This window comes from Otolemur garnettii, unplaced genomic scaffold (assembly GCF_000181295.1).
Source record: "Otolemur garnettii isolate 467f Iridium unplaced genomic scaffold, OtoGar3 scaffold00004, whole genome shotgun sequence".
NCBI lineage: Eukaryota > Metazoa > Chordata > Mammalia > Primates > Galagidae > Otolemur > Otolemur garnettii.
Genome location: NW_003852399.1, coordinates 46,895,119 through 46,907,934, shown reverse-complemented (window position 1 = coordinate 46,907,934; position 12,816 = coordinate 46,895,119). Strand labels below are relative to the sequence as shown.

The window sequence follows — 12,816 nt, the reverse complement described above, 5'->3', positions numbered from 1 at the left end:
TTTTTTTTTTTTAACAGACAGGGTCTCATTCTTGGTTAGGCTGGTCTTAAACCCGTGAGCTCAGGCACTCCATTTACCTCAGCCTCTCAAGTGATAGGATTATAGGCATGAGCCATGGTGTCCAGCCTCTCTCTTTCCATTTCTAATTATTCCCTGGTATTGAGATTAGATTTGTTATAGTAGCTGCTAATTTTATATTTCACCATGTGAGTTATAAACTATCAAAAGAAAGGTACAAGTCATCCAGAAGAATAAACATTTATCTAAAATGAGTGAAAGGATATCGAGCCCTTTATGTGGTGAAAGTCAACGCAATTTTTGCTTATACATAAGAGAGGTGAACAATATTAGGTTGAAGCCTGACTTCACTATTGTCTTTGTTTGGAAGTTAACTGTGGTAAAAAAGAGGCATAGGGTGGCACCTGTGGCACAAAGGAGTAGGGCGCTGGCCCCTTATGCTGGAGGTGGTGGGTTCAAACCAAGCCCTGGCCAAAAAATAAAAAATAGAAAAAAAAAAAAGGCATATTTGGAGGCCCAGCTGAGAAGAAGAGGATCATGGTGGCTTTAGGATGTTTTAACTTGGCTAAACTGAACTACGTTTTCTAGAATATTTTCCCTCTTATGTTTTTGCTCAGATTTGGCCACACACTCTATGTGAGATTTGGAAGATAAAAGTAAAGCAGTAGCTGTGTTTACTCTGGGAAGTTTCATAAGGACTGGCTGCTCTGTAGCTCACAAAAGTGTCTGCAGATTCGCTCACATTTTGGCAGGGACAGTGGTGCAGCCCAGGGCTTCAGGTCCTGTTGAAACTCTTCTGTCTAGCATCTCAGTTCTGAGCCAGGTTCAAGTCTGGCTCTTTTAATTAGTCACAGTTTATTCTGCCAGTTATTCAAGGCAGTGAGGATAGAGGATTGGAGATGAGAAGAGGCCACCATAGGTTCCTGTGAGATTGAGGCAGGTTTCAATTCTCTTTGCTTTTCTCTACTTTTTGCCCATTTTTAAAATATCACCACTCTTCCGTGCCCTCAGGTCCAGTAGCAGATGGAGAAAAGACAGCGGACCGGAAGGATTTCATCAGCCACTAGGACTGCATGAATCCAAAGTCCTAGTCTACTTTAACCCTGATGGTTCTATTTCCCTAATTTATGAAATACTACCTCTCACTTCTCAACGTCAGAAGAAGTTAGGAAATAAATGTTCATACTTCAAAGGCATACTGTCAGAACAAAATTTTAAAATTGGAAGATAAAATACAGCAGAATTTGTCATACTATATACTTAAGAATGATATTTCAAACTTCACTACTCTTTAAACTAAGTTATGAAAAATATCTTCAACCACCTTTTTCTTAATTTGTGTAGAAGAATCAAGACTTTTGGAAGAGATTTTTCGTTTCTCTATTTCATTATCAGGAACTGTAGTAATAGGAAGATTGACATCAACTTGGACAGTGATTTCATCTAATGGGTTACAGTGGGGACCTAGGACATCAGATAAAAATGTATCCAAATTAACTCAATTACTTGCATTGAAACAAATTCATGTGAATGAATAGCATCCTGTGGAGTATCTCTAACACCTACAAATTGTTTCAAAATGACATAGATTAATTCTATAAAGAGTCTTTCAAATTACGTTGACTATGAATTAGGCTGAACATTCCCAAGGCTTTTACTATTGAAATATATGTAATTGCCTATTTTAAATTCAGCATTTTCTTTTGAACTCATACTGAAATAAAATATTTTGTTGTTAATAAGGTAATGCAAAACAATTATTTTATATTTTTCTCCAAGAAAAATAAACATAGTATAATTTTGAATGTAAATTTGGTAAATTAAAATACCAGCCATGGTATGATCCATTAAAACAGGGATCCTCAAACTTTTTAAACAGGGGGCCAATTCACTGTCCCTCAGACCATTGGAGGGCCGAATTGGGGGCCCTGGGATGAGTCGGCTGCTTAGCAGGACAGGCAACAGCGGTAAAAACACCTGGCAGGCCAGATAAATGTCCTAGGTGGGCCGCATGTGGCCCACAGGCCATAGTTTGAGGACACCTGCAAGATATATCTTGTGTATCATTCATAGGATTTAATGTACAGTTATGTAGAATTATCCAATTCAAGAAGAAAACCATACCAAAATTTAGCTTATTTTTAATATTCTATTTTTAAAACATTTTTGTATATTTTTAAGAAAAACTTTTCTTTGGAAAGAGAATCAATGGTTTTACATAAAAATGTATTAATTTATTTCATTCTGTGTAAATGATATTCCAATCTTTTTTCAGGGCTACTTAAACTTTGTGTAAATAGAGACATGAACAAATATTTGAGTCTGAAGGTGTTTTTATTTTGTTTCATTTTTATTTGTTTCCTAAGGCGCACACATGCACATATGTACAATCACATATTTTTAATTAAAGCCTTCTGACTTTCATGTAGTATGTCCTACTGCTGAGCTGTGTATTTAAAATTTAAAATTACTGAAGCTAAAGCTCGTATTTTTATATTCAGTTATTAGATATAAGGATGCTTTTTAATGGATGGTATTTCTTCTGATTACATCACCACTCTGTTGACATTCTCTCAACTTTTCCTGCTGTTCGATTTCAAATCAAGTCTAATCTTCTTAATATGGAATGCAAGAATGTCCTGGTTTAACTGCTGTCTACCTTTATAAATTCATTTAATCACAGTTATTCTCAGACCTTCGTATTGCATTGACCAGCAAAATGTAAAACAAATGAAGCAGTAAAAAAATGTGGTAATCAAAAGAAAGCAACTGACCTTTTATTTGTCAGAATATTTATTTAAAAAGGCTACGTAATGGGTGGAGGGAGGGAGTTTGGAGGGATTACTTCTGAGGTTTACCTTATAGGGGTACAGGTGAATCTTTCTAAGAGTAGAATGTGAATGTTTTAAAGCAATAACTGAGAAAATGACATGAAGGCTGTGTTGACCAGTTGATGGAAGTATTTCAGATTGCATGTGAAAACCCCACACTGTACCCTAGAAGTGCATTAATGTACATAGTTACCGTTCAATAAAAAAAAAAAAAAAAAAAAAAAAAGGCTACGTATGCTCTCTCTCTTATTTCTCACTTAAGCATAGACATCTTGCATTGCTTTTATGAAATTTATTCCCTTATTTCTTTATTTTGACACTATTGTAAATATAATTCTTTTTCTAATTTCATTTTGGGGTTGTTGATTGCTAGTGTATGGAAATAGAGATTTTTCTGTGTTGGTTTTGCATGCTGAAACTCTGTTAAACTTGTGTTACGTACAGCAATCTCTGTGTGTGTGTGCATGTGTGTGAAAGCTGCTTATAATAGTCTATTCAAAAAGTTATGTGGACTGGACGTGGTCCTATGTGGCTTATAGGTCATGTCATGTCTGTAGTCCTAGAGTTTTGGGAGGCCAAGTTGGAAGAATCACTTCCGACCCAGATTTGGGAAACACAGGAAGACACTTATTTCTATAAAAATATTAAAGAAAAAAACAAAACTAGACAGAGTGATGGCGCACACCTGTAGTCCCAATTACTCAGGAATCTAAGGTGGGAGTTTGAAACTGCAATGAGGCATTATTCTGCCACAGCACTTTAGCCTAGATGACAGAGAAAGACCCTGTCTCTAAATATAAAGAAAATAAATAGATACATAATAAATATGTACATGCCAAAATGTTATGTTTCTGAAAGCAGGGATATATTCATCTCTTACTTTCCAGGCTTTTCTTGCTTAATTAGCCTCCCTAGAACCTCCATATAATGTTGGGTAGAATTGGCAAGAGTACACGTCTTTTGAGATTGTTTCCCTTGAGTCCATATGTTATTTAGAAGTACAATTTTAATCTCTATTTATTTGGGGATTTTTCCAATTATATTTCTATTATTGATTTTTAGGTTAGTTTCATTGTTTTCTAAGAATAAATATTGTATAATTTCTGTTCTTTTAAATTAGTGAAAGTAGATTTTTTGGGGCCATGAATGAGATTTATTTTGATGACTGTTTCATGTAAGCTTGAGAAGAATGTGTATTCTGTTGTTGTTGGAAAAAGGAGTGTATAAATGTCAATTATATCTAGTCGACTGATGAGGTTGTAGAGTCCAACTATGTTCTTACGATATTCTGTATGCTGTGCTGGCCATTTCTGAGAAAGGGATGTTGGAAGTGTACTTAAGGGTCTCCAACTATAACAATGGATTCATCTGTTTATCCTTGTAATTTCATAAGATTTTTTCTCTCACATTTTAAAGGTATATTTTTAGGCACATATACCTTAACTATTATGTTTTTTTTGAAGATTGACCTCTTTTTCCTTATATAATTCTCCCCTTTCATCCTGATAATTTTACTTGCTATAGTCGGCTTTGTTTAAAATTAGTACAGTTATTCCTGCCTTCTTTTGTTTAGTTTTAACATAGTGCATCTTTCTTCATCTATTTTTAGACTATATGTACTTATATTTAAAATGGGTATATTGTAGACCATAATATTTAGGCCTTGTTTATTGCTCCAATGTGATAATCTCTTTCCAAAATTTATACATTTAGACCATTGACATTCAAAATGATTATTGCTATGATTGCATTAATAATAATATCTATTACAGTTATTATTGTTTTCTGTTTTTCTCTTGTATTTTGTTCCTATCTTTGTCTCTTTTGACTTTCTTTTTATTTACTTTTTTGCCTTTTTATGATTTAAATTTGGCATAAGATTCTATTTTCTTTTTTCTTTTCTTCTTCTACCAGAAGCATAAGGGCACTTTGCCCCCTAATATGTAGTATTTTCTACAGGAACCTTGTCATGCTTCTAGTGGTAAAACTCAGAAAGCACGAGGACCCCTCCATGATGGGTTTTCTAAAGTTTTTGACTCTCAGATTTGCAGGTACGCTGCTTCCAGCAGTTCTTCAAGTGTTTTCTACCCAGCACCGTTTACTGTGAAGTTTTATCCTCCGGGATTTGTGATACTCTGTATTTATTTGCCTGTCTACTTCTCCAGTTTGAGGAGTAGGGACTTTTGCTATGACTTTAGGAAACTTGTTGATTTCTCAATCTGTTCAGCTTTTTAGGATGGAACCACTACTCCCAAAATCCTTACATGTAGAACTAGAAACTAGAAAAATTAAAAAAAAAAAAATAGAACATAGAAATAGGAACAAAAGATCTTTCTTAGTGATTGTCTTGGGACTTATCATTAACATGTTAATTTATAACAATATAGTTTGGATTCATACTAATTTAGTTTAGTAGTACACTAAATATTTTTCTCCTTACAGATTCAAATCTCCCTGCTTTTTTCTGTTGTCAGGCATATTTATAGCTTTCTTCATTGTGTGTCCTCAACACAAATTTATAATTATTATTTTATGAAATCGCTTTTTAAAATCATGGAGAAGAAATGAGTTACAAAAATTAAAATCATGCTCTCTTTGATATTTACCTATGGTGTTAACATAAACTGTTTTTTTTTAATTTCATCATGTAGATTCAAATGTTCTTTCACTTCAACCTGAAGGAATTCTGCAGGATTTATTGTAGGATAGGTTTGCCAGCAATGAATTCTGTTAGTGTCTTTTAATCCAAGAATGCCTTAATTCCACATTCATTTTTGAAGGATACTTTTGCTAAGTATATAATTTATGGATGACCGTCCTTTTTCTTTCCAGCACACTATTTCTTTGTACTAACTTTTCCCTTCATATTTTCTGATGAGAAATCTGTTAATCTATTGAGAGTCTCTTGTACATGGGAGCCATTTCTTTCTGATGGCTTCAGGATATTTTTCATTGGCTTTCAACAGTTTAATTACGGTGGAGCTGGATATATATTTCTTTGCGTTTACATTTACTGAGGTTTTTGGATATGTAGATTAATGTTTATTGTTAAATTTAGAAAGTTTTCTGATGTTATTTCTTCAAATATTTATTCTGTCATTTATCTCTTCATCTTCTACGATTCACATTATGTATATGTTGGTATGTTTGATAATGTACCGTAAATTTCTGAGAATCTGCTCATGTTTGGTCCTTTTTTCCCACTTCTTCTTTAGACTGTATGATTTCAGTTCATCTGTCTTCCCCTTTGCTTGTTTTTTCTTCTACTTAATCAAATCTACTTTGAGATCCTCTAATGATTTTTCAACTTTCTATCATTGTGCTTCTCAAATCTAGAATTTCTATTTAGTTTAAAAAGATGAGTTTCTATCTATTGACATTGAATTTTGGATAAGATATCCTACTTATACTTTAATGTAGTTGTTTAGAGTTTGTTTTATCTGATTGTAACTAGCTGATTTATTTATTTAGTCTAACAAGTTCAATTTTCCAGGCTTCCTCAGAGGAAGTTTCTGCTGATTAGAGTTTTTCTTTATAAATTGGCCATATTTTCTTATTCTTTACATATCTCTTTAATTTTTGTTGAATAAGGAATTTTTTAAATATAACATAGCAGTTCTGGAAATATAATTTACTCCCTTCCCAGGGTTAGGCATTACTACGTTTTATTGTTGCTGCTTATTTGTTTAGTAACTTTTCTGAAATTATTATGTAAAGTCTATAGTATTTATTGTTTATAGCCAATGGAATCTGTTTGGCTTTCTTTGTGGTGACCTTATGATTGGACAGAGATTTTCTTAAATTTCTAGAAACAATAAGTTTCCTTGTTTTTCTTTTTCTTTTCTCTGTCTTCACTTTTCTTTTCTCTTTTTACCTGAGAGGATTTCTGTTTGTGTGGAGTCATGCCTTCAACCCTCACCAAGGCAATTTATAACTCTGCCTTAGCCTTCACTTACTGCTTTTGTAGAGTCTGAAGGTTAACCATAGCTTTGATCTTTTTCAGATTTTTCCATTTAGACTCTCAGAAATATGTGTAAACTTTTCAGAACTCTTAGAAACTTCTCAATAACCAGCTTTTTAAAAATCCTATTTCTTGCTCCAATTGTTTTTTATCTGAAGCAGCTCCAAATTTAAACAATTATCTAATTATTTTCAACAAATTTCCCCAGGAAATAGGCATTTGGAGCTGAGTGAGCTCCGGGGCAGGTCAAATGAAGACAGCCTTGGAATTGCCACCTTCTATGTAACCATTAGATAGGTCAATCAATGAGAATTATCTGAAAACAAGACTAAAAAAGTCCCAACATTATCTTTCTCTCTCTCTCTCTCTCTTATTTTTAATCTGTGGCTGCCACAATGCTGGTTTCGTTGTGGTTGCAGGTGGTTGGTTTTCAATGCTGACATGAATCTAGAAAGATAGTGGTAAATAAAGAGCAAGTTAAAACATTTGAAGCTCACTCTTCTTACTAATATTTAGTGATTTTTTTTAACAAATGCTTTATGTGTTGCTAAAAGACTTTGGTTAATTTCTAAATTTAAAAAAAAATTCTGATAATTTTTGCATTTTCTTTTATCTTTAATGATGGACAGAATTTTCAAAGATCCTTAATCTGCTATTATTTTGCTGATACCACTTATCAGCCAAAGATAAAATACCTTAGTTATGAATTGGCTACATAATGCAGAAGTCAAAGAAATAGTTGGAAATGCAATCTTGCTGACTATGTAAGTCTTGACAAGGGTAAAGACATGCCCAAGAAAATTTCTCATCAGGCTATAATCCCATCTGGTCTTTTCTATGGTCAGGCATTTTATTTGTTTGTTTGATTGTTTTTCAAAGTCTCCTGAATTTTTCCAACTCTTCTCCAGGCTTTATGTTTCCGCCCATTTGATAACTAAGTGTAGGTAATTGATATTAACCAATGTCAGTATATTTCTGAGGATTTAATTTGATGTCAAGTAAATTGAAGACCACTTTATCAAAGTTCTTTGAGATCTGCCCATTTTTAATTACCTGGGAAAGACCTGTAACATAATTAAAGCACAAATAAATACAGCATTTGTTGAATGGATAAACAGATAATAACCAAAAATCTTACAGAAATTCAATTTCTTTAGGTATTATTGGTTGAACAACTAGTGAATAAATGATTGAATAAATACATGCGAACAATAGTTTTTACATATTGAATTTTAAATAAAAATGAAAAAATTTTTAAATAAAGCATACATTCATGACACAGTACATGATAATCAGTTTTATTTTCTTTTTACTTTGAAGAGGGTATAAAAATGTGTTGTACTAAGTATCTTATAATAAAAAAAATGTATAAAATACTGTTGGGTAGTTAGCTAGATATGAGCAGGGCAAAAGATGAATATGGGTGGGCTATTTTGGATTGGTCTGGGTCAGGCTGACCTGGGCTATTATGGGAATGAGGCTGATTAAGACTTAACGTGTGGGTTGTTATTAAGACCTTGCTGGTGGGTTGTTTTCAAGACCTTTCCCATAGGCTGCTTTGAGGACAGAGTTAATTAAGACCTTGGGAGACTTCCAAGAGGCAGCAAATATTCTTCAAAGTTGTGTATCAGACCTAGAGACTGTGCTTTCTACAGTGAGTGTGGTCATTAGCATGAGGTCCAGCTTGCTGTGTAAGTTGTTACAAAATGTCTTTTTTTGCTAAAACATAATCTCCTTTTAATTATTTCAGCAACTACCTCAAGACACCATGCTGCTCCAATAATACTTTATTTTTACCACTTTCTCTTTCTATGATTTTTATTTCTTCTAGTTTTAAAATTAGAAAATATCAATCACAAAGTTTCCAATAAAATAAATACAAAACACATCTTTACTAATTTTAGGTAATGTATTTGATACTATTAAATAATTAATATTCATTACATACTCCCATTCAAATTAATATAGTTTCACTTAATCACTTAAGAATGATAAATCTACAGTTTTTCAAAAGGTTCATATTCCAAAGTTTCATTGAGGTTAAGGCCACATGCCTCTTCTATTACTGTAGAATTCTGCTGTATAAACATTAAAAACATTAGTTGAAATGCAAACAGATATAAGGAAAAACAATAACAAATATTACTGATTCTCATACTATGTAGCATAAAATTATGATTATATGCTCTATTATGGCTCTTGGTACTGCCAATAGGTGGCTGAGTCCACATACTTGTTTATGAACTTCTTCGTAAGTTTCTGCTGAGGTGGACACAGTTGTTTCCTGAACAATTATATTAACCATTAAAAAGATACTGTTTTGCTAAATTCTTGGATACTGTCATCAAGAACTGCTATTGATACCTAAATAAAATTCTGTAACTCTCTTCTGGCTGTTACCACCTTGTATGAATGGCTCACGGATACAGGAGCAGCAATTTTTTAATTGTTCAGACAAATGATACAGGAGCAGCAATTTTTTAATTGTTCAGACAAATGCTCATTCCCACATGGGAGCATAAGGCATTTGCGTTCTAGGTCTTGACTTATGTCAAAGTTGTTAGTCTCTAACACTTAAAGCATTCTTATTATGCATTCGCAGGCAAGGGAACTGGTACAACTTTTATCACTAGCTGTGTTGTACAGAGATTTGATAAATAAAAAGTTATTTCTGAAATATTTTATGCTGATTAAAAATGCTCTAAGGTCAATTTTCACAATAATAGTTAAATATATATGTAACCATTTTTTTTTTTTTTTAGTATTGTATCCTATCCAGAGTACCTGCAAATTAATAGCCTATAGACTTAAGATTACAGTTGACACAGATACATCACACTCACTCAGGTACCTTTTTAAAAATTAAGTACTGTACAGGCAATATGACAACATGTATATTGAGTAGTGCATATTTAATGTTCTATTTGTTTCTGATAATGTTCTCTTTATTTTCCTTGGAGAACTGTTCTTAGTTCTTATTTCATGAAACTGACTCTTACTAAAGGTGGCTTTGTAACCCAGGCTTGTGCTTTTAGAGCTTCTAATTATTCATGTCATGGTAATTTATTCAGGAATGACTAGTGTTCAGGATTAAGCTAAGCCAATGAGAGCCAGAAGTTCCAATGCAGAATTGTGTTGAGACTTCTGAGAAAGGGAAGTTTGTTAGTGTGTGACTGTAGACTTGTGAGGGTGTCTGATGAAGTGCTTCCTGCAAGTGAAGCCAGCCCAGAGGAAAGCAGAACTTGGTCGTGTGGTGGGAGAAGTCCTCATGACATCAGTTGAATGTTTATCCAGTCAGGCTTAAAATCTTAGGATTTTCAGTTACAATGAGACAATATATTCCTTATTGTTTACCTGTGGTACATAAATATATGCATGTATACAAATCCATTTTTTATACAATACAAAAACATAGCTTATGCACATAAATTAATAAGTTATTGGTGCCATGTGAATTACCACCCAAACCCAATTTGACTAGAATGTATAATTATCTCACTGGGACTAAGAGATGTCAGCCAGTATCAGGCAAAAGGAGAAATGAAAGCTCCTTCCAGATGGCAACCAGAGAACATGGGATAACTTCCTAAATTGGTACTGTAGGATTATAGCAGGACTATACTGGAGCTAAAGCCACCTTACATATGGTTTTATTTTCTTCCTAAATTTGGATCTGGATGTCAGAAGTCACTTAATTTCACTTGGATTAGTTACCTCATCAGGGGAAAGATGAGGCTGGATTAAATGACTTCTGAAAGGATTATTGTTCAATATGCAAGTTGAGTGATATTGGAAGAGCACAAAAAAAGTAGTTAAGGTCATTCTTGGGAGATTTCAATTAAGGAACCTGGTGTAAAAAGCCAGAGACAAGCTCAAATGCTGTATTAGAGTGTATACTATATGAGCAAAAAATGTATTGCTTGTATAAATTATAGTAGAATCTTTGTCTCATAGAAGAAAGGAGAAATCCAGGGTTCAATCTCAATCTTTTTAAAGTTTTTTTTGAGACAGAGTCTCACTCTGTCGCCCTGGGTGAAGTGACATGGCATCACAGCTCACAGCAACCTCAAACTCTTGAGCTTGAGCAATGCTCTTGCCTCAGCCTCCTGAGAAGCTGGGACTACGGACACCTGCCACTATGCCTGGCTATTTTTTATTTTTATTTTTATTTATTTATTTTTTTAGTACAGATCAGGTCTTGCTCTTATTCAGGCTGGTCTCAAACTCCTAAACTCAACCAATCCACCTGCCTTGGCCTCACAAAGTATTAGGATTAGAGTTGTGAGCCAGCATGCCTGGCCCTCAAGCTTAATCTTATATCTATCCAGCTGGGTACTAGAATTTTCAGGCCAAATTACCCTCATCAGTTAGATGAATAGAAGGAAAACACAATCTCCAAGTCTTCTGAGGAACACAATTATGAAAGCTTATACACTTTGCTTTTCTGTGAGAACATACCTGGCCAGTAATCTATCCTATTGGTTTGGACCAACTTGGGGAGCAGATGAGCAATAGCTGATATGATTTGTTAGTTATTGGTTGCAAATTGATGTGAGGTTTGTTCAAAACTTTTTCTACTTTCCTGAACTTTAATAGACACTTCTTATTTCCTTGAATTCCTCATTAAATCCAAACTCCTTCCCTTTATAAAATGTTACCACAGTCTTATCCCTATTATAGCTCTGATGAACACCTCTACTTTTTCTTCCTCAGTGCTATTTCCATTAGTCTATATTTTCATTTATGTCTGTAACTTTCTTTAATGATTCAGAACAGCTATGGAACCTTGTCTCAAAAACCCTTTCATAAGACAAGTCTTTAACTTTAGAAAATAGAAATATTTGACTAATGCACAAAGTGCATGACAACGAATTATCTAATTGCCTATAATTTTCTAAATCCGTGAATTCTAGCTTATAGAAGTTTTTTTTTTTTTTAATTGCTAAGCCAAACAAAGTAAGAAGAAGATATCAAATACAGGGTGTGCCAAGAAATGAAATGTATACACATTTTAAGAAAGGAGATGGCTGTGTGAAAATTGTAATACTCGTGTCACGTTTGACTTCTGCAAGTACGGGAGATACAAGGTACTTTACACAAGATAGCACATGTTATTGTAAGGTATTGCATATTACAGTTTTATTACAGTTTTTTTCTTTCTTAAAATGTATATGCATTTTGACACTCTTTGTATGTTTTAAATAACTTTTATAGAATTCCAACCCCATTCTTAGATTAAAATGTAAGTAAACTTTTGACTTTCTAAATCCTGAAGTCAAAACACTGTAGTTATAAGATTATGTTCACTACTAATGCTACCTCCAAATCAGTCAATATCTAAGTGCAACTTACATAACACATTGTTAAAAATTATGTCAGAAGGTAATAGACAATAAAATTGTCAATTGAGATTAGACATAGTACTCTACTTTTATTTTATTATTATCATTATTTTGAGACAGAGTCTCACTATGTCATTCTCGGTAGAGTGCTGTTGACATCACAACTCACAGCAACCTCCAACTCTTGGGCTCAAACCATTCTCTTGCTTCAGCCTCCCAACTAGCTGGGACTACAGGCACCTGCCACAATGCCTGGCTATTTTTTGTAATTGTCAAAATATGGAATGCTTCATGAATTTGCCTGTCATCCTTGTGCAGGGACCATGCTAATCGTCTCGGTCCAGGTTTAGTATATGCGCTGCCAAAGCAGGCACGAATAGTACTCTACCTTTAATTAGAAAACAAGTTGGTATGGAATTGTATCAATGATCCCTGTGTTAATGATTTATGCTGATACCTTCAAATGAAGCATATTGAACTAACAACAACAAGTCTCTAATTCCTTAAGTATTTTAATATCTATATTTAGGAAAGTCATTGCTATGAAATTTTCTTTTCTAAATCACAAAAATGTATATATCTGCTGCTTTATAGTTTTCAGTACCTCTTCATGTGAGAGTGTTTTTTTTCCCTAAAGTTACATTTTAATCACCCAACTGTGAGA

General features: G+C 33.6%; 1 pseudogene; it reads right to left on the bottom strand.

The window, feature by feature from the left end:
• Positions 1-12,425: 12,425 nt before the first annotated feature.
• On the bottom strand, positions 12,426-12,524 carry LOC111728046 (annotated as a pseudogene).
• Between the last annotated feature and the right edge of the window lie 292 nt (positions 12,525-12,816).